Source organism: Cebus imitator, unplaced genomic scaffold, assembly GCF_001604975.1.
Source record: "Cebus imitator isolate Cc_AM_T3 unplaced genomic scaffold, Cebus_imitator-1.0 Scaffold61, whole genome shotgun sequence".
NCBI classification, from domain to species: Eukaryota; Metazoa; Chordata; class Mammalia; order Primates; family Cebidae; genus Cebus; species Cebus imitator.
This window is the reverse complement of record NW_016107376.1, coordinates 6093640-6118042: the sequence shown is the minus strand read 5'-3', so window position 1 is coordinate 6118042 and position 24403 is coordinate 6093640. Positions and strand designations below refer to the sequence as shown.

Genomic DNA, 24403 nt, shown 5'->3' with positions numbered 1-24403 from the left:
CAGGGTTTCACCATGTTGGCCAGGCTGGTCTCAAACTCCTGGGCTCAAGCAATCCACCTGCCTCGTCTCCCAAAATGCTAGGATTATAGGTATGAGCCGCTGTGCCCGGCCCACAGATTTTATTTAATAATGTACACATACTGTATTTTATTCTCCCTATGGGGCAAACAAACAAATCAATTACCATGAATATCAAACTCCAGAAAAGAGTAACTGAGCAGGATACAAACCAAACAGCTCAGTCTCCCTCATTCCCCAGTTGGCAGGGTTGGCACGGGAGGTCCCTCTCTTTGTACCACTTAGCAAAGGAGACAGGAAATCTGAGCCACAGCTGGGCACCAGCACTCATGAGATGCATGGCCTTGGCTGAGCCCTTTAGTCAGTTTCTGATCCTCAGTTTTGTTGCCGATGGTATGAGGAGTATTAGGATCTCACAGAGCTGCAGGAACGTTCAGAGGAGGTGGTGTGGGTAAGCGCATTGTCAACTATAAAGCATGCTACGAAAAGTGATCACTTAGTCAATAGGTATTTCCCAACGGGGAGAATTCAACTGACCTCCTGTTGAAAAGGAGACACTCCACCTAAACCTGTCTCCAACGCTTTCTCTTCCCCAGCACTGATTTATTCTTCTCCTTTGTTTTTATCACTTCCTATATTGTATGTTTATTTATTTGTCCATTGCCTGTTACCCCGTGGGTTTCTTGCAGGTCTGGCTTTGGTCTGTTTCGTTCTCTGGTATCCCCAAAGCCTTAAACAGTGCTTGGCACATACTAGGCTGAATACATCTTTGTTGGATTAAAATGACGTCTCTAGTCTAAATGACCCTCACCTTAGCCCCCAGCTCTGATACTGTGAACAAGCAGTAAAAAAGTCATGCAGAATTTTAGGAACTTGAACTTTGGAAGCAGGATGTCAGAGTGGTTCATTTATCTATTCATTCCCTTAACTAATTTTCAGTCAAATATTATGTGCAAAGTTTTGGGCTCTGCTACCTGTCTGTTATGAATATCAGTTGATACTATTTTTATTTTGAGACAGAGTCTTGCTCTGTCGTAAAGGCTGGAGTGAAGTGGTGCGATCTCAACTCACTGCAACCTCCACTTCTCAGGTTCAAGTGATCCTCCTGCCTCAGCCTCCTGAATAGCTGGGATTACAGGCATGGGTCACCACACCTGGCTAATTTTTGTATTTTCAGTAGAGATGGTGTTTTGCCATGTTGGTCAGGCTGGTCTTGAACTTCGGACCTCAGTGATCCACCTGCCTCAGCCTCCCAAAGTGCTGGGATTACAGGCATGAGCCACTGTTCCTGGCCAGTCAATACTATTATAAAACAAAGCAAAATGGTTTCTTGTAAAAAAATAACATTCAAATACATAATTAAATGACAAATGCCCCCCTAATTTCCTATTCATGCCCAAATCATTCTAGTTGATGTCTTCCCAGCTGATTTACAGGCATCTGTGCTTTGGTGGCTACTTTTGAGGATTAGAAAGTTTGTCTTAATTTCCAAAGTGACATCTACTTAGATGTCTAGGGGAAGGTATTGTATTGTCGAACTTCTTTCACACATGCTTCTTAACTCATTGCAATGACTGGAGATGTGGGTTTCAGAGAGGTCAGGAATGAATACAGTTGATGTGCAGAAAAAAAAATGTCTCTTAGCAGAAAAGGTTAAAAAGAAAACTGCTCGACCATGGTGAGTTTTAAACAAGCCAGTTGTCTGTGACTTTGTTTATACTGCAGTTGGATATCATTGTACTTAGGAAGCTGTTCAGTCATCATTATACTAATGAGTTAATAGTAAGTAGACGCCTATATTTTCCAATTATGTGCCCCACTTTATTTCTGCGTAGTAACGGGTCCAAGAGAGAGAAAACTTAGAAAAATCTCCAAACTTTCAGAAACATGTTTCTGGCACAGATGTCTCAAAAAATAACATTTTCATTGGACTTAGGGTAGAGAAAATGCTTCATAGTGAGAATATATATAAATTAAAATGAAATTGATGTACATAAATTAAATTAATTTTTATTAATTTATATAGGATTAATTTTATATAAATTAAAATGTAGTAATTAAGGAAATAATACTTTTTCAAAATCCAAGTAATTAAAAAAATTGGATGGAGGCTGGGTGTGGTGGCTTACGCCTGTAATCCCAGCACTTTGGGAGGCCGAGGAGGGTGGATCACTTGAGGTCAGGAGTTTGAGACCAGCCTGGCCAACATGGTGAAACCCTGCCCTTACTAAAAATACAAAAATTAGCCAGGTATGGTGGCATGTGCCTTTAATCCCAGCGATTCGGGAGGTGGAGGCAAGAGGATCACTTGAACCCAGGAGGCAGAGGTTGCAGTGAGCTGAGATCATGCCACTGCACTCCAGTCTGGGTAACAGACTGAGATGCTGTCTCAAAAAAAAGAAAAAAGTTGGATTGAAACTACACTCCTGCATGCGCACCCGACCCAGCTTACGTAACACAGTAGGGGCCATCAAAGAAGCCAAATGAGAACCTCAGAAACTATCCCCTGCCACACTCCTATGTCTCTCCTGTCTCTTAAAAGGGGAACAAGACTTTTAAAGTACTAGAGAGTCTACAGCAGGTGAGAAAAGCCATCAGGTGCAAAGCAATCACAGGGCCACTCCAGATCTTTATGAAACCAGTTTGATGGAACAAAAAGGTCTGGCATTTAGCATTCCTCTGGCATGTAGGCATTTTTTGGCGGAAGCAGAACTTTGGAGCTACTGACTCAGTGCTATCCTCCTCACCTAAGTGTGTTTGTCTCCTTAGGACAATCCTGTTCTCAAAAGCTGCGACAAGGTTCTTGAATGAATGCCTTCAATGTGTCCCTTACATCCTGCCTGCCTTTGCCCATTTCAGCCTCTCAAGTAGCTGGAACCACAGGCATGTAACACCATGCTTGGCTAATTTTTGTATTTTTGAAGAGATGAGGTCTCAGCATGTCGTCCAGGCTGGTTTCAAACTCTTGGGCTAAAGTGATCCTCCTGCATTTGCCTCCTGAAGTGTTGGGATTATAGGCGTGAGCCACCACGTCTGGCCTGGTGCCTCTTTTATAAGGGTACTAATACCATTCATGAGGGCTCAGCATGCCCTCATGACCTAATGGCCTGTCAAAGGCTTCACCTCCTAATATCATGACCTTGGGGGCCAGGTTTCACCAGAAGAATTTTGGGGAACACAAACCTTCAGACAATAGCAGCAGATAAGGAAAAAAGTCTTGGAGTTAGTGAGGACAGAGCTGAAACTCAAACCCAGACAGCATGGCGCCAGTGCGCTTAAATTATTCTCCATTGCTTCTTGTGGCAAACTTTCCCCACTCGTATGTTAAGAATTTAGAAATGTTATATGGTGACTGCTGCGGACTAAATTGTATTCCCCTCCTACAAATTTCTATGTTGAACTCCTACCTCCAATGTGACGGTATTTGGAGACGAGGCCTTTGGTAGGTGATTAGGTGTAGGTAAGTCCCCAGCCCACATGTTGGGACTAGTGCCCTTAGAAGAGGAAGAAGAAAGACCAGAGCTTTCTCTCTCTGCCACTTGAGGACACAGCCAGCCAGGAAGAGAGCCCTCACCAGGAATGGAATCTGCTGGCACCTTGATCTTGGACTTCCGGCCTGCAGCACCGTGAGAAATAAGTGTCTGTTGGTGAAGCCACTCAGTCTATGGTATTTTGTTATCGCAGCCCCAGCTCATGATGACAGTGACAATCCATCTGTCTATCCTTTACATTGGTGATAACCAGTGAAGAATTAAAAAAAAAAAAAAAAGGAGGTAAATAAAGACAAGCAATGGGCTTTAAAATCAATTTCAGTACACGACGATCTTATAGAGCCAGAAAATAGGTGCGATCTAACCCTTTGATTTTGTAGAAGAAAGTAAAGCACGAAGAGGTTAAATGATTGTTTAAGGTCATGTAGAAGTACATGCAAGCAGTAGACAGATGGTTTATTTTATTAGACTAGAGGTGATTATTTTCTATCTATAAGGTAAGTGGAGTCTGCTCTAAAAATAAAAAGGCTCTCATCCTTCTCAAGCCTCTAGTTTAACTAGAGGACAAAACTCCTGATTTATTATTCTAATGACAAGATCACACTGCTTCTGACTAGAAAATGCCAAAACATGAGACAAAATTAGCAACGTATGGTGCCAGTTAAAAATTATTTAGAAACCCACAAGTTCTGTGCTTTGTAAATTTTTCTCTCTCTCTCTAGGACATAGTAGAACTGAAGCATGTGACAGAAATGTTGACTATTTCTGCCATGTCTGTCTATTTATGACTTCTACAGACTACAGTAATTGTCAGCAATAAATAGACTGTATTCAAACAGCAGGATTGATTTGTTATTCAGCATTATAACCAACTGTGAGCAGTTCATTCTTCGGTTAAATTATGCTTGTAAGAAGTGAGAAAATAGGATGAGAAAAAAATGCACCCAGTCCATAATGATAACCTAGGATAATCATGTATTTTCCTGAAGGAAGTAATAAGGAACACACACCTTGGACACACAATAAACAGCATGGTGGGAAACCCTAGGGTCAATGGTCTGTATCGAGCGAGGTTTTTCCAGGGCAATTTTATCCAAAAATCTCTGTCTCTTTGTTTGAATTTTAGAAGCATCCACATATGTTTCCTTGAAGATGATATTTAACTAAGGCCATTCCTTTCATCTAAGGAGAATCTACAGTGTACATGTAAATAAACAGCTTTTTTCTTCAGATGTCAGCAAAACCCCTGACCAAGTTACACTGTGAAGGAACCAAAGCACCCAGCCTCCAAACAAGTGCTCCTGAATGTGACATTTTCTGCTTCCAAACTACGGGTGCCACAGCTTTAGACTCAGGCTCTGTGGGCTGGGCCCTTATCTGATGAAATAGGAAACAATGCTTCTGCTCACACATGTGTGCACACAAGCATACTCACAAAAACAAGGTATGTCAGTACAGCATCATGTATACTACAAGACACATTTATTCTAATTGGCAATTGGCTCAAACCTATGCTGACCATAAGGCTTCATTAGTTTTTTTTACAACAGCTGTATCACACTTATGCCTCACACTGAGTTCAAGGTCTGCTAAAAATCAGATTCTTTTTTAAAAAACCTGGACTATTGTAAAGGCAGGCCATGTTTATCTTATACATAAGCGGTTGACTGTTAAGATATTTCATCTTATTGGTGCTAGCTGGTCCTAGCAGACTGCTAAAGAATTCACTGATGCAAAGAAGCATTGTTGAATCTCTGTGATGTGCCCGCCCTGGGAAGAATGGTGAGGTGAACATGCTACTACCCTGCTTTCAAGGTTGGCACAGCATTGAAGGGGAGATAGGCAAATACACCTGCAGGTCACAGAGCCATGTAATGATAGAGGCAGTATGTGCCACAAGTCAATGACAAACCACGTGGGAGGGACAGACCATCAGGCTGGGGTGGGCTGCCGGTGGGGGCGGGGAGGCTGCAATTCAGCTGGGTGTCAAAAGTTAAAAAGAAGCTTTTGAAGATCTAGAAGCTCTTATGTCCCCAGTTTTACGTTATCTGCACATCTCATGCGCATGCTGTCTCTGTTGCCCAATGAGGGAATGGCTAAAAACGACTCAGGCTATGGAACGTGGCCTCCTTTAGTCTGTGTCCATGCCATGGCCAGAGTAATCCTTTAAAATCATAAGCCAGATCACAGTATGCCCCAGCTGAAGTTCCTCTGATGACTTCTCATCTAATTAAGAGTAAAAGGCAAAGTGCATGCGCCAGCCTAAAAAATCAACATTATTTGGAAATCTCCTTTCTCCCCCATCTCATCTCCGCCCACGTTTCTTCTCTTTCCTTTCCTTTTTTCCAGTCATGGGACAAGCCATGCTCCCACCCCCAGGCCACCACACTTACGGCTCCCTCCGCCTGGGACTCTCTTCCCCCAGATGGCATCTTTTGCCAAACAGGTCTTCTCTCAGGGAGAAGCAGTCCCCAACCACTCGGTCCAAATCACATTCTTCTCCCTGCCATTGCTCTCCATCCTCCTAGACTGCTTTATTTTTGTTTATGGTGTTGCTCATCATCTGACGTAGTACAGATTTATATTTGTTTATTTCCTGTCTACCCTGAGTCCTCTTAAAACAGAACTTCCAGCCGGGCGCGGTGGCTCACGCCTGTAATCCCAACACTTTGGGAGGCCGAGGTGGGTGGATCACGAGGTCAAGAGATCGAGACCATCCTGGCCAACACGGTGAAACCCCGTCTCTATTAAAAATACAAAGAAAATTAGCCGGGTGTGGTGGCACGCGCCTGTGGTCCCAGCTACTTGGGAGGCTGAGGCGGAAGAATCGTTTGAACCCAGGAGGCAGAGGTTGCAGTGAGCCAAGATTGCGCCACTGCACTCCAGACTGGTAACAGAGCAAGACTCCGTCTCAAAAAAAAAAAAAAAAAAAAAATGGAACTTCCCTGAGCGTGGGCAGGGGCGTGTTTTATTCTTGGCATTATCCCTGGTGTTTAGAGGTATACCTGTCATAGTGTGTTCAGCAGACATCTGTTGAAAGAATAACTTAATAGAGAATGCAACTGGAGCATTTCTTCATTAATACAGGCTGCAACTGTGGTAACAGAATTGGCAAGATCTGCAGTTACTTCTTTCAAGGAAGAAGTATCTCCAGGGATGGTGGGGTCATCCCATTCCGGGTGAGAATTTAGATTCACTTACTGCACCAATGGTGGGACTTGATCTTGACTGCTGGGTCAAAACAGATGGAGATATACATTAAACAAAGAATTCCTTCCACTTATCATTTTTATTATCAATCAAAAAGTATCTGTATGTTTACTTTTGTGAACAAAAATTCAACCTCCTGAATCTGATCGTTTGATCTCTGCTCTTGGTTGTTCAAACCATTTTCCCAGAAAAGTTTATTTGCACAAGAGGCAGTGTGCAAATGCTGTTTAATTTCAGTTCTGTCCCTTTTTAAAAATCCATTTTCAGTGTAACACTATTATGCCCAGTGAAACTTCCACTGTAGTAAAAGGCTTTTATTTTTAGTATAAAATTTCCCTTTACTTCATGCAATTTCATGTTATCAATCAGTACATTTATATAATTGATTGAATTTTGTGTGAGCTAAAAATTTGCTGCTCAAGGAAATCAACTTTTTATTTCTCCTATTAGGTGTCTGTTCATCGTGTGTGGTTCAAAGAGGAAATTCTTGGCTGCAGAGATTTGAAAACCACAGAGGAGGGGAATATATTCAACCCAATTTTGACCTGTTTCTGCTTCTGCATACTATGCATTAACTAGAAGTGATGTGAAGATATGAAACAGAAGAGAAAATGAGGCAGAGTCTGCCCTGGAAGGCTGTGAACATAGATTCCTAGAAGAAGCACTGAAAACCTCGTCACTGGGGTCATTTGCAGCCAAACTGGTCCAGATAGTAGAGATTTTACCGTACAGAGTGATCCTTTCTGGACCTCTGAAGGCCTGGGAAAAGGAGGAACGATGATGGTCTCATCATCTATTCCTTTTTGTGATGAGTATTGATTAATGCCAAGCCAATACCCAAAGCAATTCCAGTACATAATAAAAAGCAATGCAACAGCAGTCCCAGCGATCAGTTGGCAATTTGGAAGACAAAGGCAAAGATAGGAAGCCTGCTAGATATTTATTTGCAAGCTTCATAATGTCATCTCCTTCAAACACTGGCAGGAAGCACAATATTTCCTTTTGGTCCACCAGTTGCTGTTGAAACAGTTTTGACTGTAGTAAGAGAGGACGTTTGTCTCACTCAGGGCTCACTGACCATGTGGGTCTTCAATGTTTTTACTTAGTGTCCTTACATAACTAAATAAGAAAAATGTGCCCTACATGAAACTGTACAAGGATACGCAGAACGAAGAGAGCCAAGACACCCACAAGACCCAAATACTTTGAGAACACAGAAATAAATTCCACCACAGGGTCACTTCTGGAATTTCTATCGTTTTTCCTACTGATTGGGTTTCCCATCTTTCCAAAGAAGATTACATGGTCCAGTTCTTCCAAGTCCTAAGAGTTCAACCCAAGTCTTCATTTAAGATTTCTGTTTTGAGGCTGGGTGTGGTGGCTCACACCTCTATTCCTCGCACTTTGTGAGGCTGAGGCGGGCAGATCTCTTGAGGTCAGGAGTTCGAGACCAACCTGGCCAACGTGATGAAACCTCATCCTTACTAAAAATACAGAAACAATTAGCTGGGTGTGGTGGCCCACACCTGTAATCTCAGCTACTGGGGAAGTTGAGACAGGAGAATCGCTTGAAGCTGGGAGGCAGAGGTTGGAGCTGAGATTGCACCATTTCACTCCAGCCTGAGTGACAAAGCGAGTCTCTGTCTCAAAAAAAAAGAGATTTATGTTCAGAATGAAGCCCAGTGTCATCGTTCTCTCCCTAATGTGTAAAACCATCTATGTAGAAAAACTAATTCTACTATAACAGAAATGTTTCCTAGAACCTAGAATTACCCTAAACTCATGGTTGCCCAAGAATTTCTGCTTGAAGATTGATATGTACAGCTTACTGAATCACATATTGGTATCTGATTTTTCTCATAGCACTCAAGAAGTTAAGGATTTTCAATTTCAGTTGGATACAACTGGTTTCTGCCTTTTCTCTGGACACAGATTTTTTTTTTTTTTTTTTTTTTTTTTTTTTTGAGACAGAGTCTTGCTTTGTCGCCAGACGCCAGGCTGGAGTGCAGTGGCGCGATCTCGGCTCACTGCAACATTTGCCTCCTGGGTTCAAGCAATTCTCCTGCCTCAGCCACTCGAGTAGCTGGGACTACAGGCATGTGTCACCCCCCTCAGCTAATTTTTGTATTTTAGTAGAGATGGGGTTTCACCATGTTGGCCAGGATGATCTTGACCTTGTGATCCGCCCGCCTCGGCCTCCCAAAGTGCTTCAATTACAGGCATGAGCCACTGTGCCTAGCCTGGACATAGGTTCTACCAGGAGCAGGGAAATAATTGTAAAATAGCCAAAAAATACCCTTTGCTTAAGGAAAAGATCAGAACAAGGGTCTAGTTATTTTCATTAGGCTGTTCTCTTCCATAAGTGATGCTAACATGATAATAAAATGCCAGGACTATAAATTCTATAAATGTGTAGAGACTGTCCATAGAGAAGAGAAGGCTATAATTTCATTACAACATATGGAAAGTAAGCACAATTTGATCTTTAGATTTTCAAGTAGTTGGCAGTGTTGGAAATTCAAGAAACTTGAGTTTGTTTGGAGCATGTAAGTTAAGAGCTCACAAGAAATGTAACAGATTTTTTTCCCTTGGTATTATTTTTAGAGTCCATTTTCAGAATTCAACTGAATTGTATTTAGAATTTAAAATTATAGCTCAATGATCCATTTAAAAAAGAGAAATTCAGCTGGGAGAAAAAGGATGATTATATTTAACATATCTAATTTTTTTTGAGACAAGGTCTCACTCTATTGCAGAGGCTGGAGTGCAGTAATGCAATCCCGGCTCCCTGCAGTCTTGACCTCCCAGGATCAAGCAATCCTCCTACCTCAGCCTCCCAAGTAGTTGGGACTACAGGTGTGTTCACCATGCCTGGCCAACTTTTTAAAGGTTTTGTAGAGATGAAGTCTGGCTATGTTGCCTAGCCTGGTCTCGAACTCCTGGACTCAAGCGATCCACCCACCTCAGTCTCCCAAAGTGCTGAAAGGCCCAGCCTTACTTAATGTATCTTTAGCTGGATTTTTTTTTTTTTTAAATAGAAAAACAAACTCTGAACAAACTGAGTTTGTTTATCTTCTCTACTTAAAGAAAAAATCTTAAACTGAATTCTAATAGATGAAAATCAAATTATTTGCACAAGTATTGGAATTGGCATTTATATCCTGGCAAATGATCTAAATGCACATTTTTTAAAGCCCTGGGATTAAAAAGATAAAGACCCTCACCAGGAGACTAGCAGTTGGTTTTTTATGTTAGTGGCTCCGTTTCATTTCTTTTTACACTCAGTGATAAATGGCGATCATATATTCTCCTTAATGGCCTGTTCGTGATTTTGCATCGTGCTGAGGTTGGCTGGCGGTGGCTCTGAGGATACATGGGGGTGCCCCTGGGGAGGAGAGGAGATACTGCAGACAGGCATGCGCCATCCCCTTTCCCTCTGCTCCAGTGCTAGGGTCTGGTTGGGCCACTCAGCCAGCACAGACGGCTCAGTGGGCACAGTTATGAGGGACTTCCTCCAGCTTCCTTTTTCCTCTCCCTTACCACCTGTTCAGAGATGTGCGACAGAATAATGAGAAACAGGAGGCCTCCTTGGAATAATGTCACATGGAACTCTCCATTTAATATGGCCTCCGGTTGGTTCTAAACATGCTTGCACATTTGATGGCATATTAGAAACTGATCTGAAAGTAACCGGACATGCTTGGCACCCTTTTCTTCTTGTGCCAAACAATTTTGTTATTCCCACGTTTTATTTCCTTCTTATTTGTAAGAGTGCTTGGCTGCACAGCAAGCCACACGTTATTTGTGGGATGGCAGCCTGCAGACGTTTTTTATTTTTAAATTAAGTTGCCACTTGACATATAAAATGTAAATTTTCCATAATCATATCATCACAGTGACAGTCCCATATTTCATAATTTGTCCAGGCTCCATTCTCTTTCTGCATGGAATACTCAGCAGCCAGTCTGGGGGGCTTCCCGTGCCAAAGATCACCCTGAGCTGGAGGTTCAGCTTGCTGCCTGGACACCCTTCGTGCCTGCCTGAGAAGTGCAGAGTTGCCTGCCTATGCCCTGGGTCACCTGCTCTCCCTAGTGCTGTATCTTCAAGGTTTGTCAAGGTAGAGCCTGGTCGGGGAGTAGTGTGGTCCCTTACAGAGTGGAAACCGATTTATGAAGAAGAGAATCAGCCGAGTGAGGTGGCTCATGCCTGTAATCCCAGCACTTTGGGAGGCTGAGGCGGATGGATCACCTGAGGTCAGGAGTTTGAGACCAACCTGACCAACACGGTGAAAACCTATCGCTACTAAAAATACCAAAAAGTAGCCGGGTGTAATGGTATGCACCTATAATCCCAGCTACTCAGCAGGCTGAGACAGGAGAATTGCTTGAACCCGGGAGGCAGAGGTTGCAGTGAGCCAAGATCATGCCATTGCACTCCAGCGTGGGCAACAAGAGTGAAATTCCATCTCAAAACAAACAAACAAACAAACAAACAAAAAAACAAAAAACATGAGAACCAACATCAGCTCTGGAAGGAAAATCAGAACGTTGAACACCTGGTATTCAGGCTTATTTTGCCACCTGAAAAAATCGGGGGGCAGTGGGGAGGGGATAGCGCTCCCCAGAGCTGGAGGTCTAGTTTCTACGATTGGTTCTAAGTCATTGCTGAGTATGAACTTAGGCAAAACATATGTAACTTTCAGTACTTTAGTTCTCAGCACGCAAAATGGCAGCAGGCTGGAGTGGTAGAGACGTGAACTGCAGTCAGATGCTGTGAGTTCGAATCTTGGCTGTGCCACTCTCTAGCACCATGATGGAAGCAAATTAACTAGAACTTTCTATGCATCAGTTTGCTCATCTATTAAATGGGCATAAATACTCTCATAGGGTTGTTCTGAAGATTACATTAGGTATTCCATGAAAATCATACAGCAAAGAGCCAGGTACATAACAAACATGCAATAAATATTAACCAAAAGGATTATAGTAATTATTATTCAGTGCATGACATAGAGTGAGAATGAATCATTTTCTAAGGAAAAAAAAACACATTTAATTTCCAGAAAGAAGGGATATAACACAGTATTTCAAAGTTGGTGAGAAGATGAAGATGATGTCACTCGTGCACAGAACTATGTATTTGTGGAGTGCTTCCAGCTTAAGATCTCCATAGGCAGCTGGGTGTGGTGGTTAACTCCGTAATCCCGGCTCTTTGGGAGGTGGAGGTGGGCGGATCACTTGAGATCAGGAGTTTGAGACCATCCTGGCCAACATGGTAAAACCCCGTCTCTACCAAAAATACAAAAATTAGCTGGGCATGATGGCACATGCCTGTAATTCAAACTACTTGGGAGGCTGAGGCAAGAGAATCTCTTGAACCCGGGAGATGGAGGTTGAGGTGAGCCAAGATCAGGCCACTACATTCCAGCATGGGAGTCAGAGAGAGGCTCCATCTTGGAAAAAAAAAAAAAATCTCCATAGGCTCAGCTGGGTCTGCACAGGGCTGAACAAGGCTCTAACTCCTTCACTCACTATGCCCTGCTTTCATCAAAGGTGTCCACTGCATTTGGTGGCTTGTGTGGTTTTGGCCCAGAACTGCAATAAAGAGGTAACGAGTGACAAGAGAGGGCTCCTGCTACTCTCTGGCTTCTCCATTAAGTGTCTGATAATGCTGGTCTCTGCTAGATAAGCCACTGGAGTTGCTTGTCCTGTGTGAGCGTTTCAAGGAGTCAGAAAGGAAATCTCAGCTCTGCAGACCCACTGATGGCCGTGGAGGCTCAGGGACAAGCCTAGGGATTGTTTGTGGGTGAGGTATGGTTTGTCCCGGTGGTGTTGAAAATGATTCTCTGTCATCTATTGTAAAACCCAGTCCCGTGCAAAGAGTATCACTGCCAGACGTTCCCAAAGGGACTAGGGGGCAAGAGGCAGATGCCGGGATTGCAGATTTAGGAGAAAATGTCATTTGAAGGAAAGAATGCTTAATAGGAGTATAACAGTGCAGAATTAAGAATAAAAAGGCAAATGAACCATTGCTATAGAACCCTAAACCAGTGGTTCTTAATCCAAATTATACTGTTCTTTGGAAATATTTCTAAAATTTTAGCTTATTTATTAATTTTTTTAGAGATGGTGTCTGGCTCTGTTGCCCAGGCTGGAGTGCAGTGGTGAAATCACAGCTCACTGTAGCCCCCAAATCCTGGACCCAGGAGATCCTCCTGCCTCAGCCTCCTGCCTAGCTGGGACTACAAGTGCACACTACCATATCCAGCTAATGTTTAGAAACTTTCTGCATAGATGGGATCTCTCTATGTTGCCCAGGCTGGTCTCAAACTCCTGGCCTGAAGTGATCCTTTCACCTGAGCCTCCCAAAGCCCTCGGCCTAAAATGTTAACCTTAGACCCAAGGTGTGATGGAGCCATAGGGAGGTCGGGGGAGGAGAAGATTAGAGATGATCCAACCCATCAGTATGTTTCCAGGAAAGGAAGCTGATCCAAAAGAGACTCAGTGAGTTGCCCAAAGCCCCCGAGCTAAGTCAAGGCCAAAGTAGATCCAGAGTCCACTGGCCCCCAGCTCTAGGGCTTCTATGTATCCCCCACTCACCCCTTCCGGACTGTACGACTCTAGCCAGCGAGAGCTGCAGTTTCAGCACCGGCCAAATCCATTCTTTTTCTAGGTTTTATCCATTGCCGTGCCCCTGAAAACCCTTGGACCAAAGACCATGGTTTCTAATGAGTTCCTCTGCATCCTCCACATCTGAGAGTGGAGATCTCGCTGTGTTGATTCTGCAGGAAAGGCCTTCCTGACTCCCAGGGATAGGTTGGCTGCTCCTTTCCTGTGCTGTAAAGCCTCGTCCTATCCCCTATCCCCGTGCAGCCCCCATGGGGTATAACTGCCTTTTCTTGAGGGAGTTAAAAAACTTGCAATTAAGGCTGGGTATGATGGCTTATGCTTGTAATTTCAGCACTTTGGGAGGCCATGGCAGGCAGATCACCTGAGGTCAGGGGTTTAAGACCAGCCTGACCAACATGGCAAAATCTTATCTTTACCAAAAATAAAAAATAAAAAATAAATAAATAAATTAGCCTGGTGTGGTGGTGTGTGTCTATAATTCCAGATACTTGGGAGGCTGAGGCAGGAGAATCGCTTGAGCCTGGGAGGTGGAGGTTGCAGTGAGCCACAATCATGTCACTGCACTCCAGTGTGGGCAACAGAGCAAGAGTCTGTCTCAAAACCAACCAGCCAACCAACCAACCAGCCAATCAATCAAACTAACCAATCAAAGCAGCCAACCAACCAACCAAACAATCGAACTAACCCCCTCTACACTATTCAATAGAAACATAAAGATGAAGAATTAAGAAGCAATAAGGTAAATGGCCTCTTTAATTTCCACAGAATTGTAGAGATGTGGTCCTAACCCAAATTCTATTGCTCCCTGGGGAAACGTTTTTGTCCAGACCCTTTGACCAAGTCTAAGTTTTGCAGAAGCAATAACCTGGTCCTTTGCTTTGCCCCTGGTTCCTCTAGGATCTAGCACAGGACGTGGCTCATAGAAGGTGCTCAACAAATGTTTGTTCAATGAAAGTTGAATGAATGCCTTAATGTTAGCTGATTAAGAATGGGTCATGTCCTCTCGGCATCTTTTCTTCTTGCAGCTACACATTTCCATTTTTTTCTGTTTCTCATAGACAGTGTCTAGAGTCTTCATCTCCTGAAAGCCCCTTCTGGACAAACTCCAGGTTTCCAGGTCTGTTAGCTAGCCACTTTGCAGATGCCACACCTTGTTCCATGAGGAGAAGGCGGGTTAGTCTCACTTGCTCCTCCTAGGAGGCAGTCTCTGTGTTTCTGAGGAAGCGACTTTCAATTGTGTTGCCTTCCTTAACGACCGGCCAATGCACTTGGTTCATTTTAAACTTATCCCCATTCAAGGCCACCCCGAATGTTTAGCAGGGACTGCTTCCTGGGACTTACAGTCTATTTGAGTAAGTTATAATAGTAACAACACCCAAAAAAGGATAGCGAATGATACGTCTTAACATACAGGTGTGCAATTACTCCAAAAAGTAATTGGTTTTGTTCATTATAATTAAAAAATAGTTGGCCCAAGGGTTTCTTTCCCCTACAACCATGCTTGACTAGCTTAAAAAATATTTCTAAAAGGCTGGATGCAGTGGCTCATGCCTGTAATCCCAGCACTTTGGAGGCTAAGGTGGGTGGATAACTTTGGGTCAGGAGTTCGAGACCAGCCCGGCCAACATGCTGAAACCCCATAACTACTAAAAATACAAAAATTAGCTGGGTATGGTGGCAAGGGCTTGTCATCCCAGGTACTTGGCAGGCTGGGGCAGGAGAACTGCTTGAACCTGGGAGGCGGAAGTTACAGTGAGCTGAGATTGTGCCACTGCACTCCAGCCTGGATGACAAGGGTGAGACTCTGTCTCAAAAGAAAAAAAAAAATCTTATTAAGGCAGGAAAATAGGGTCTGGAGGCAAGGAACATAAGGCCGATGAACACTTCAGCTATGACGACAGGAAATGTCCTTTCCATAGGGCATACACCGAGTAAATGACTTTGTAAATTGACTTCATCCTCTCCATCTACACAGGGCATACACCAAGTAACCAATGGAATCCTCTAGAGGGTATTTAAACGGGCGCAAATTCTGTAACGAGGCCCTTGAGCCGCTGTGCTTGGGCCCACTCCTGCACTGTGGAGTGTACTTTCATTTTCAATAAATCCCTTCATTCCTTCCTTGCTCTGTTTGTGCGTTTTGTCCAGTTCCTTGTTCAAGATGCCAAAAACCTGAACACCCTCCATTGGTAACATTACTGCATTTGAAAGAGTGGAGGGTCTCAAAATTTTGTCCATGATAGGAGTCACTCTATCCCACTGGCATAGCGAGTGTGTCAACAGGGGAGCCAGATTCACCCACATTTAAACATTTCTTTTCCAGAGTTTCAACGTAAGAAGTTTTGTTGTTGTTTTCGTTGATATTTTGGGTAGTGGTGGCCAATGTCTGTGGCCTCTCTCCTGTGTCTCTGCCTCTAGTGGCCCCTGAGACACAGATAGAAAGGAGGCAGCTTCCCCAGGGACTTGGACAACAGACAAACTCGCTAGGGAGAGGGGGGCAGGTGGTGAAACAGGGGAAAAGCTCATTTCTATGAACCATCAGGGAACCTGAACTCTGGGCAAAATCTAGAAATGTTCCCAGAATAACTGCGTAGGGAGATACATCATTCTTGACAGCTCTATAACTATTATGCAGAAAATAGCAACAGCTAGAATCAACTAAGGTTGTAAAGGAACATGAAAACCATTATGAAGGAGATCTAAAAGAAGTGATCAGAAAAGCACTACAGGATTTGGCAAGCACCTGCATGTGGGGTTAATTAAATTTTGACACTCTGGAAAAAATAGGAGCTCTATGCCTAAAAAACATTGACAATGACAGCATTAAAGGTGGTGAGGAGCATAGAAGGGGCCTTGGAAAGGGCAAGAAAGTGCTCTGTTATAGGGACATATTGATTTTAATTCTTCTCATACCTCACTCAAATGTTGGCTAGAACAGGGGACAGATTCTAGTAAGGTGTAGACAATCTAGCTTCTAATTGTACTAGCCAGGAGAACAGAGAGAACAATACTTTTTAGCATATGGACATCAGAATTTAGAGAAAAGTCTGAATTCTTGCCCTCCACAAAAATCTAGGAATCCCTTATTCATCGAATTCCTGGCTAGACAACCTTAATTTTACAGCTGGAAAAACAGGGCTGAAAGGTCCTAGTCATTCATTAAAAAAATTTTTTTTTAAAATAGACATGTTGACTTTCTTTTCATATTCATTAACCAAAAGAAAAAGAGAAGCAAACTTTGCAGGGCAATCCCACTTACATATGTGTCGACAAAGACTGAGGGTTCCTTAGGACCTAAACTTTTTTACTCTACAATTGCTGCAATAAAATGGCTGGTCCTTTTGCTTTTGCAGGGAGAGCAACATTTTTACGTAAATAGCATTATGTTAGAATGCTAAATCGTATTTTGGTTTTGTTTCAGATAAACTAGAAATGGAACATATGATAATTAGCTCGTAAAAAATTCAATATCAGGTTATGAACAGAACCATGTGTTGTAGTCCCTTTGGGCTGTTATAACAAAACTTCTTTGACTGGGTAATTTATAAACATTAGAAATTTATTGCTAACAGTTCTGGGGCTGGGAATTCCAAGAGCAAGGGGCTGGTAGATTTGGTGTCTGGTGAGCCCTCTGTCTGCTTCATAAATGACGCCTTCTTGCTGTGTTCTTACATGTTAGAAGGGCAAGGCAGCTCTCTAGAGCCTCTTTCACAAGGGCACTCATCTCATTCATGAAGGCAGAATCCCATTCATGAATTTTGGGGGGACACAAACATTCAGGCCATAAAACCATGAAAATCCAAGATTAGAGCAGCAGCCCTCATTTTAGAAGTGATAACAAATGGGCCGGGTGTGGTGGCTTACACCTGTAATCCCAACACTTTGGTAGGCTGAGCAGGTGGATCACCTGAGGTCAGAAGTTCAAGACCAGCCTGGCCAACATGATGAAACCCTGTCTCTACTAAAAATGCAAAACCAGACGTCATGGTGCACATCTGCAATCCCAGCTACTCAGCAGAGGCAGGAGAATCACTTGAACCCGGGAGGAGTAGGTTGCAGTGAGCCAAGATCATGCCATTGCACTCCAGCCTGGTGACAAGAGTAAACTCCATCTCAAAAAAAAAAAAAAAGTGATACCAAATCAAGGATTTTCAAGAAACTCTCCGGACAATCTGCACACAATATGTTAGGTAAAAATATTATTGTATATGGTGTGCCCTGTTTTCCAGAAAATCAGTGAAGACAAGTTTGTCATCTCTGATATTTATTTTTCAGTGGTGACATGAAGCAAGGCAAGAAAGCAGGGAACAGCCTCTAGGAGCCCTTTTCTAAGCACCTGCTGTGTGCCGGGGCTGTGTTGTGCTCTTTCTACTTATCCTCATGTTGGAGTTTCCTATCAGACCCAGCAGCTTAGATACCCCTATCTTTCTTCTTACTAACAAGAAACTGAGGTTCAAGAAGCTATATGAATTCCCTCAAGACATGCCTTCTGCAAGTAGTAAAAGCAAGAGTCAAACCCAAGTCTGTTTAACTCTAGAATCTGCGTGCTTTCCATTGCACCAGGTTGCCCTGACCAGCATGCGTCTTTCTCTTTTGTGTCCTTTCTGCTGCCATGGTAGATTTGTGTAAATAAAGGGAAATGTGTTTGGCACAAGAAGCATTTATTTAGATTCTCCTTTGTCCCAGCTATTGAATCAGATATGGACTCAGTTATACTAAACAAGATGTCAGATCTTATATTGAATAAGATAAATGAAGTGCATATAATTCTTACCCTGCAGGTGCTGGCACATGAGCAACTATAAGACAGATGTGTATAATCTAGGAAAGCTTCCTGGAGGAGTCAGTGTATGAACTTAGGAGAAAGTAAAGAGCTTCAGCTGGATTCCTGGTTTCATGCAGCCCAGCAGTCATCATTCTAAGTCATCAAGAGGTGCTGGAGTGGCAAAAATGGCTGGAATCTGAGGACTCAGTTCTGCCACCAAACTCCTTGGCCCAGTCTCCTATTCATCTTGGATGGACTGAAAAGAATGGCTTTTTGCTATAGACTGAATATGTTCCTCCAAAATTCCTATGTTGGAATCCTCAATCCCAAGGTGATGGTATTAGGATGGAGATACTTTGGGAGGCGATTAGGTCATGAGGGTGAAGCCTTCTGAATGAGGTTAGAGTCCTCATAAGATACAGACCCTAGAAATCTCCCTTACCCCTTCTGCCATGTGAGGACACAAAGAGAAGACTGCTCTCTACAAACCAAGAAGTGAACGCTTATCAGACACCAAATCTACCACCACCTTGATCTTGGACTTCACAGGCCATAGAACGGTAGGGAATACATTTCTGTTGTTTGTGAGCCATCTGGTCTATGGCATTCTATTGTAGCAGCCTGAACAGATGAAGACTCTCTTACTTGCAAATGAAAGGGTGAGCCAAGGATGCTTGGGTTGCTTTGTGTCTTAGAGATCTAAGATTCTATGTTCTACACTGATTTTTTAAAACCTGTCTCATTTTATTACATTTTCATCACTTACGCAGCACACTCGTGTTAACTAAGCTTTTCCCCTTGAATAAATTGTCTTGACATTTCTTTCTATTGCTTCTGATCCATTAAAAGAAGCTGCTGAGGTCTGGGCTGCCAGGAACAAGGCAGGCAGGCATTGTCCTTCTGGCTGGGCTTCTTAAAGGAGCCTTGAGTTTTCAGCAACATGGAAATACTCCTGACGGCAAATGGAGGGTTTCAAAAGTTCCCTGGGGGTGACATTGCTGCAAACCTTTTGTTGGGTAACCCCCTTTCTCCCCAGAAAGCTACAAATCCATCCCCAGAAGCTAAGTGTCTTTGGAAAGAGGAAAGGATAACACTCATTTGATAACAGCCACCCTCAGGTGGGTGGTGAAGGACCTCACCCTCTGATTACAGAGGTGCTTCCCAGAAGACCTGAAATAACTGTCCCTATGGAGAAGGTACTTAGAGAAGCAGAAAGGGATGCGGTAAGTCAGCAGATGAACTAAAAGACGACTTTATGAGCAGATACCTAAGAGTTAACACTTCATGTTGTAAAAGTCAAAACTACAACCCCTGTCACCAACCCAATGCCCAGCCTTTAAATGTTCTACCTATACTTAGAGTGTTGTTCCTTTAAATATGATCGCCGATAAAGAGAGGTGCCTTTTAGGTTTACAGCCATCTCAAATTGAGTAGCACATCAGCTCTTTCACACTCAAGCTGCGTTTTGGTTAACGGTAGCAGTGATGTTCATTATCTTTTGTGAGTGAGCCCTGAGGCTCTTTGGGCATCAGTGCTCATAAATTAATATTTATGATGAAGATTAATAAAACCAAAATGAAAAAAGGGACTTAAAATTAAAATTTAAAAAGCTCTTCAATCTCTAAATCCATTTCCAGTGAGAGGGATGGAAGAACAGTTAGTACCACGTGTGTTCTCAAGCATTTATCAGTAGACAAATCTCTTAATTGTAACCATTATATTATGTTATGAATGATCCACTAATCCCTCAATTTCATTCTTCACTGTTTCTCATTTAAGCGTATTCTTGCATTTTTTTCTATGCCTAGTTTTTCAGTTAAAGAAGGAAAATGAATTTCTTATGAAAAAATTTACTTTTCCTTTGTATTCTTATATACCCACATGCTTTTCTGTTTATCCTTTTGGTTAAATATGAAATAAACCGAACAAAAAGTCTGAAAAGGGAATTTAAGAGAAGTCTATGCTATTTACTTGCCCCTAAACCAACACCACAGATAATCTAATTTTTAAAGACCTTCAAAGAATGGCATTAATGCATTTCATTACTAAGCACTCTCAGTATTAGAAGTTTTTCTTGTGTTCAGAAAGCACTCTTGGGGTGTGTGTGTATGTGTGTGTGTGTGTGTGTTTGAGACAGAGTCTCGCTCTGTCACCCAGGCTGGAGTGCAGTGGCATGATCTCGGCTCACTGCAACCTCTACCTCCTGGGTTTAAGCAATTCTCATGCCTCAGCCTCCCAAGTAGCTGGGATTACACCACCATGCCCAGCCAATTTTTGTATTCTTAGTAGAGATGGGGTTTCACCATGTTGCCCAGGGTGGTCTCAAACTCCTGACCTCAGGCAATCTGTCCACCTCAGCCTCCCAAAGTGCTAGGATAGCAGGCATGAGCCACTGTGCCGGCCTCTTATTGTGATTTTAATGTACTACTTTCTGCTCTCGTCTTATATCGCCTCAATAGAGCATACTCTTACATTTTTATCCAGCACAAATTTTAGGTTGGGTCTTGGCAAACTTTATACAGGGCATGGAAGGGTTAACAGTGATCCTCTTACTAGGGGTGATTTTGCACCCCTGCTCCCCAGCCCATGGGGGACATTTGGCAACATCAGGAGATACATTTGATTGTCACAACCTGGAAGGTGCTACCAGCGTCAGTTGGTAGAGGCCAGGGAGGCTGCTAAACGTGCTAGAATGCCCAGAACAGCACCATCTTCCCCACCCTCCAGCAGAAAATGATCCGGCCCCAAATGTCAATAGTACCAAGGATGAGAAACCCTGGGTTAAGAGGAAGTGGCAGCTACATGCTAAGGCAAGACTGTTGAAACAGCTGCAGGGAATTCAACGCCAGTACCAATCGTATGGTTCACATTGCTCCCAGTTTCCTGGGATTAATCAGTGAAGGGTGAGATTAGGGAGTGAAACCAACCTGGAGATCATTTGAGGTTTTGAAAATGGTTAACCGCATGATTTTAGTTACATTTTGGATCTACTTTTTATTTTATTGTGAGATCACCAACGCAATTTGCCTCTATTTTTCATAAGGTAAAAGCTGTAATGCATTATTCGGGAATTCCAATTTTTCAGGAAGCATTTTAGCTTGGACAGCATAACTGTCAATGCCTGACATGCTTCCCTGGCATAATGAGTGGGATTTATTCGTAATACAAACTTCTGGCTGGCTAGTTCCTGGCTCTTTAGAAACTGCCACGTTTTTGAGGGTTGTACTTTCCCAACATTAACATGAGAGTTTGAATGTTATTTTTTCCTACACAAAAATGTCCACGTCAAAGGTCAATGATATAAAAGTATTCTAATTTAATAGCAGGCATGACTAAATATAGAATGGAACGAAATCCTGGAATTACTTTGCAGAGCCAACAACAACAAGAATAATCAGTACTGCACAGTGACCCCACTCAGACAACTTCTGGATGTGCCACATTTCTTTTCAACAGGACGGCCACAGGGGAAGTCAGTATCTAGCCTTTGTTAAATCAGATTTCCCTTTCTGGCAGCAAAAAGAGTTTCCCATCTCATCACCTTAGCTGGAAAACAAAGCTCACTGTCCTGATAGTTGAAGTTGCTTTCTAAAGTGCAAAGGGATACACATTTGTAAGGTGTATTAAGGTATTTGGTTACAATTATTTGGCCATGCAAACAGTGCAGCTCTTTGATTGAAACAAATATGAGAAAACAACTTAATACTTGTTGAAGTCCGGTTAGTCATTTGACTCTGTGGGTTAGGAAGTAAGAAACATCACTACAGCCCATGGGTACTTGGGGAAACCGAAGGAGTTTGCGCCCTCAGTTTCCCCAAGTACTCATGGGGTGAAGTCATACTTCTCAGTACGTGCTTCCTTGGGGGTCTGACAACACTTCACTCAGAGCAGCATCAACTGAGGCCAAGGTCATGGGTTGACTTCTTCAAGGTCACAGGTTGGCTTTTCCCATGGGCAGTCAACTTCTTCAAGGCCTGCGGCTAAAGCCAGCCCTCCTTGTCTTTCCTCACTCTCCATTTAGGAATATGTCAAGTGTTGCAGTGTAAGGGGCTGGAATCTGAGGTCTTTCCTACCGTCTACTTCCATGACAGGACAGCATTCAATGTAGAGTTGATTTCATACTCCAAAGACAGGACTTTACATTTAATTTGATGCCATATATGTTATCATTTCTTGGCCTATTAAAAATACGGTCTTGTATTAAAATTAGATTTCGGTATAATGCCTCTGCATAGGCCGGAGGGCCTATCCCAACCTCAATGCTATGAGCCTGGAACAGAAATGGCTCCATCTCTGCCTCTTCGCACAAGGTTAACTCTCTCACTAGGTCTCTGAAAGGACGGAGGAATTGAGGCTGACCTGGGTGCTGATGGGATGAGAATGTCAAGAGAGAAAGTCCTTGGGCGGACAACGGCGTCTTGGCGGAGCTTCCATTTCATCTTTCCAAGCAGCCCAATCCTGTTTTCTTATTTATAGACTCCTGGGAGGTTATAGCTCAGAAATGTCTTTATGATTTCCTAGTCCAACCCTCCAGTAAACCATGGGCCAGAGTGGTGGTGTCAGCCAGTGATCACACGACTGGCCAGTGGCCAGGCTGGGATTAGTTCTCTACTCTCTGGGACTGCTGACTATAAAGGAAGCAGCAGGATGGGAGGATTCTAATGAACTCACAAGGAGGACGGGGTAGGAGAGCAAGGATGTGAAATCCCAGTATCCAAGAACCATGGGACTAGAAAGGGTCCAATTTAGCTAAATGCAAAGCATGGGATATGGTTTGGCTGTGTCCCAACACAAATTTCATCTTGAATTGTAGCTCCCATAATTCCCACGTGTTGTGGGAGGGACCTGGTGGGAGATGATGGAATCATGGGGGCGGCTTCCCCCATACTGTTCTCGTGGTATTGAATAAGTCTCATGAGATCTGATGGTTTCATAGAGGGAACCCCCTCTCACTTGGCTGTCATTCTCTCTTGCCTGCTGCCATGTAAGACATGGCTTCCACCTTCTGCCATGATTGTGAGGCCTCCCTAGCCACGTGGAACTGTGAGTCCATTAAACCTCTTTTTCTTGATAGGTTACCCAGTCTCAGGTATGTCTTTATCAGCAGTGTGAAAATGGATGAATACCACGTGTATGCAAAGCCAAACGTATAACCTTACTTGGTCAAAAAAATGATATCCCAAGGAACTATGAAGGCTCAAAAAGCAAAGCAAAAACAACAGAGCATAAGAGAAGAATCTCAGGTCATAGACACCAGACAGGTTAACTAGGGGAGCTTTGGTGCTACTTGGAGGTTTGAGCTGATGGAATTATAGTTAGGATTTGTGCTTGCTCATAGAGAGAAGGGCAGGCCAGGCGTACCTGGACTCCTATCATTTCAACAGTCTACAGGACACACGTCTGGCATTTTGCCAACCAAGACTCCTAGAAAAGGCATGAATAGCCTGCTTGACGTCACTTTACATGATCTCTGAATGTTTCACAAAAACAGAAAGCCTTAGAGAGGAGGTTGCCTCAGCCTCCTAGCTGGCCCTGGAAGGGAATGAGCCCTCTCTTTCTTTTCTACTGTATCAGTAGGATCAGTGTTACGTTTTTCTGTGGTCTGGAACTGCCCCAAGTCTAAGTACCCATATGACGGGAGCTCACAGTGGACCACAGCAGAAAAGCCACAGGTTCTTCCAGAGTGGTCACTCCAGCTACCTCCCTTGGTGAGGAAAGGTGTGGTTTTCTGAAGACACCATGCCCTGTTCCAGGCCCTTAATGGTATCAAGTTTTCATGGCTGTTTCTTTGTGATGGATGGGCCCTATCCTTTCTCATGCCTGAGAACTGCTCTGCCACAGAGTAAATGATTCAGAAAGTTTCTGATTCAGCCAGAAATGAAACTGGGGAAGCCTCATTAACGGCATTAATGAGCGTTCCCTTTCATCTCAGGCACTGTCTTGATGTCTCCACAGCTGTCTCCGCAGTGACGGGCCCCTCCCTGTGTGCTGCCCAGGAGAGCAGCCAGGGCAGACGTGCCACGGGGCTTGAGTTCTGTGAACAAAGGAAGCCCCCTGTCTGAAAGGCAAGCCCACATTGAAGGCATCAGAAAGAGAAAACTGAGCTACGGGCCACAGGTGCGAGGCTGGCTGAGGGCCTGCCTGGACTCTTGTCATTAGGACAGTCTACAGGACACATGGCTGGCATTTTGCTGACCAAGCCCCTAGAAAAGGTATGATTGGGGCCTGGCATGGTGGCTCACGCCTGTAATCCCAGCACTTTGGGAGGCCGAGGCGGGTGGATCACAAGG

General features: G+C 43.5%; 1 protein-coding gene across 7 annotated transcripts in view; it reads right to left on the bottom strand.

Annotated features, from left to right (window-relative positions):
* Positions 1 to 24403, bottom strand: part of FRMD4A (FERM domain containing 4A) — a 679547-nt gene that overhangs the window by 278020 nt on the left and 377124 nt on the right. The window lies entirely within an intron of this gene.